We start from the raw sequence: 4,386 nt of genomic DNA, 5'->3' as shown, positions 1-4,386 counted from the left end.
AATGCTCAGAATTTGTAAATATAAAGGCATGAATCATTTTATTTCTAAGGAATTTACTTTCTTCCATTGGCCTCTGCAAAATGTGTACCATTTTCTTTTTGCCAAACAATGGCTTCTCTGTGTATGTGTGCAGCCCTGAAGCCTGTCTCTCTGCGTGCCTCTGCCATGTTCTCTAGTAGACGGGAATCATATATTCAGTCATCCATCTATTCATTCTACAAGTGTTCACTGAGTTCCTGCTGGGTTCCATGTAATGTTCTAGGTGGGGATATATTAGCACACAAAACAGTCCAAATTAATTGGCCTTCATAGTGCTTACATTCTATTGGGTAAAATAAACAAAAAAGCCCACAATAAATGTGTTAAATAAGCTATGGAGAAAAGGAAATAAAAACCAGAATAGGGTGATTAGGAGTATTGGCAGAAATGGGGGTATAGGCTGCAGTTTTAAAGAGGACGGGTAAAGTGGGTCTCATTGACACAACTTTTGAGCAAAGTCTTTGGGAGCATGAGTGAGTTGGACATGTGAATACATGTAGTAAGGGTTTCCAGGCAGATGGAACAGCCATTGCAAAGGCGCAAAAGAGAGCGAGTAGTACTTAGCTTGTGGTTGTGGGTCCCTAGAGAGGTCCACACCTAACACATGGAACCTGTGAATATGTTATCTTACATGGAAAAAGGGACTTTGCAGGCGTAATTAAGAATCTTAGGATGGGGAGATCATCTGAGTGGGTCCGGTGTAATCACAAGTGTCCGTGTAAGTGAGAGAGAGAGGAGAATCAGTCAGAGGAGATGCACGATAGAAGTAGAATTTGAAGCAATAGGATTGCTGGTTTTGAAGATGGAAAGCTGCCACGAGCAAAGGAACGTGGACGGCACCTAAAAGCTAGAAAAGGCAAGGAGATGATAGATTTTCTACTAGAGCCTCTAGAAGGAACACAGCCAGGCCAGCACCTTCATTTTAGCCTGTTGAGACCTATTTCAGACTCTGATCTCTAGAACTATCAGATAATAAACTTGTGTTGTTTTAAACCACTAATATTGTGTAAGTTTGTTAATTAGGAATAGCAAATAAACTAGTTCAAGAAATAGTACATTCATTCATTTATTCAGATAATTTTTAGATAACATTATTTAGTGCATCTAATACATGCCAGGCACTGAGGAAGGAATGGAGATTCAGGGTTAAAACACACAGCTGTTACCCTGAAAGCTGTAATCTCAAAATAATGGTAGATAATTCCTACAAAATGTGGCAAAAGCCATGATACAGCTAAGCAGACAATGCTGTGAGAACACATGAGAGACATTTAATCAGACAGAGGAGGAAATAGCCAGAAAGACTTCCTGGAGGAAGTGATATTTTAATTAAAATTTAAATAACAAGTAGGAATTAATCTGGCAAAGATGGGGGAAGAGAACATTATAGACATAAGTAATGTTGAGTTCAGACAGCCATGAAAACATGTCACATCCAGGGCACTGTGAATACTTTGCTACTCACGGGAAAGTAAAATGAAATGCATGAGAAACCAAAGACCAACCTATTCATAAGATGTAGACCTTAAACAAAAAAATAAGTCTGATTTGATCCTGATTTAATGTTATTATTCTTTTATTGAGGTATCATTTGCCTATCAGGAAAGGCACAGATTTTAGATGTACAGTTTGATTAGATTTGACCATTGAATTCACCTGTTTAACCCAGGCCCCAACAAGATACAGTCAATTCCACTGCAATGTGAAATACGCGTTCTGAAAAACCACCCTTGCCATGCAAAATCATGCAGCAGACATCACATCATAAGGCTTATGCATAAAATGGGAGTGAGGCAAAGCATTCAAACACTTTGTCAGTGAGACATAAAAATAGGAGCCTAATAAAAAGAGTAGTGCAGTTTTACGCGTTAGGTAATTGAAAAGTGCACAAATGCTATAATAAATACGGTACTTTACCTTGAAAAAGCCCTGAAATTTGCTTGTGGAAGCGGGCATCAGAAGGGCTGCAGCTTGAGAGTTATTATGCAGTGGAGGAAGGAGAGTTACCTGAAATGAGAGAAATATGTCACACCTGATGTGGCTGATTGTGACTCATGAGATACGAGATGAACTGAAGCAGCTAGTCAATGTTGGAGGACGGTTGCTTTGTGCGAAGTTCGTGTCAGCCTATGCAGCTCAATTCAGCTAGATGCGGTTTTCTGCGTTTGCTTAGTATTTCTTGCAGACAAAATCACTCATAAGCAAATGAAAAACCTACATCACGCTCGAAGTTTTACCTAAAAATCAATTGCACTGGAAGAAATGGACGTTTTCAAAACAAGTGTTACAGCATAACCAACTGTATAGAACATTTCCTTCACCCCGAAAAGATCCCTCATACTTCTGTCCAATCGACTGCAAACTCTCACTCCCAGAGGCAACCACTGCTTTGATTTCATCACCGTAGAAATCACCAGGGGCCTGGCTTCTTTCACTCGATGTCTTTGAGGTTCATTCGTGTTGTTGCTTTCACTGGTTGTTCGTTTCTTTTATGGCTGAGTAGAATTCCATTATACGGATATAAAGTAATTTGTTGTCCCATTTTCCTGTTGGTGCTCATTATGGTGGTTACCAGCTTTTGGCTATCACGTATAAAGCTGCTGTGAACATTTTGTACATATCTACCTTCCCCCATATGGATGGCCAGCATTCTAGCACTATTTGTTGAAAATAATTTCTTTTCCCATTAAACTACTTTGGCACCTTAATCAAAAATTAATAGATCATCTAAGTATGGGTTTATTTTCTACATCCAGTCCTGTTCCATTCATCTATTTGTTAATAATCTTACCAATACCACACTATCTTAATTTCTGTAGCTTCATAATATGTAGTAAAATCAAGTGCTGTGAGAATATATTGATGAATATATAATGATTTGATGATAGACAAATATTTCTTAGATACAATTCAGAAAATACTGAATATAAAAGTATGTTGCTTTGCAAAATCATTGTAGCTGTTCTAAGTCGTTGCATTTCTGAAAACATTTTAAAATCAGCTTATCAATTTCTACTTTTTAATAGCCTGTTGGGTTTTTAAAATTGAGACTGTGTGATCTATAGACCAATTTAAGAACAGATAGCTTAATAACACTGAATCTTCTAATCCATAAATATGGTATACCTCTCCACTTAACTGATCTTTAATTTATCTCAACAGTGTTTTGTAGTTTCCAATGCAGAACTCTTGAAATTTTTTGTTAAATTATTCCTAAACATTTCATGTTCTTGATGATATTGTAAATAGTATGCTTATTGTTCATTTTTCTATTTTTTTATTGCTAATATGTAGAAATACAATTGACTTTCATATATAGACATTAAATTCTGTGATAATACTAGATTCATTTATTAGCTGTAATAGGTTTGTGTGGCTTTTTAGTAGATTCCTTAGGATATTGTCATCTACATATCACGTCATCTACAATTCAAGACAGGTTTCCTTTTTTCTTCTCAGTTTACACGCCTTTTGTTTCTTTATATTGTCTTATTGCACTGGCTGGGACATCCAGTACAATGACGAAGAAAAGTGGTGAAAGTGGACATCCTTCCTTTGTTCCCTATCTCAGAGGAAAGCATTCAATATTTTACAGTTAAATAAATATGATGTTAACTGTACTTTAAAAAAAAAATGGCCTTTATGAGGTTGAGGAAATTTGTTTTCAATTCTAATTTTCTGGTAGTTAATATTGTTATTATTATTATTGGATGTTGAATTAGTCAAATGTTTTTTCTTCAACTAATGAGATAAATAATTTTCTTTTATCCTGTGAATATGTTGAATTACATTGATTTTATTTTGAATGTTAAAATAACTTTGTGTTTCTGGGATAATCCCATTAGGTCATGATGTATTCATCTTTTTATGTGTTGCTGGATTTACATTGTTAGTATTTTCTTAAGGAATTTTGCATCTATGTATCTAATGAGAGGTATTGATCTGTAATTTTTTTTCTTGTAGTGTATTTAAGTGGTTTTGCTTTCAGGGTAATACCGACCTCATAAAAGGAATTGAGAACTGCTCCCTATTCTTATATTTTGAAAGATTTTGTGTAGAATTAATATTATTTCTTCCTTAATTGTTTGATACAATTCCAATGAAGCCATCTGAGTTTGGAGTTTTCTTTGTGGAAGGTTTTTAAATTATGAATCAATTTCTTAATAGATATAGAGCTATTCTCATTTTTCGTTTCTTCTGTTTTAGCTTCAATAATTAGTATTTTTCAAGACATTCATCCTTTTATGTAAATTTTCAAATTTATTCTCACAAAGTTGTTCATAATACTTATCAAGTTTTTAAGTTTGAATGATCTATATTTATCTGTCCTTTCATTTGTAAAATGAT

The sequence above is a fragment of the Equus quagga genome, chromosome 14, assembly GCF_021613505.1.
Source record: "Equus quagga isolate Etosha38 chromosome 14, UCLA_HA_Equagga_1.0, whole genome shotgun sequence".
Classification (NCBI taxonomy): Eukaryota; Metazoa; Chordata; class Mammalia; order Perissodactyla; family Equidae; genus Equus; species Equus quagga.
Note: the sequence above shows the minus strand (reverse complement) of the source record.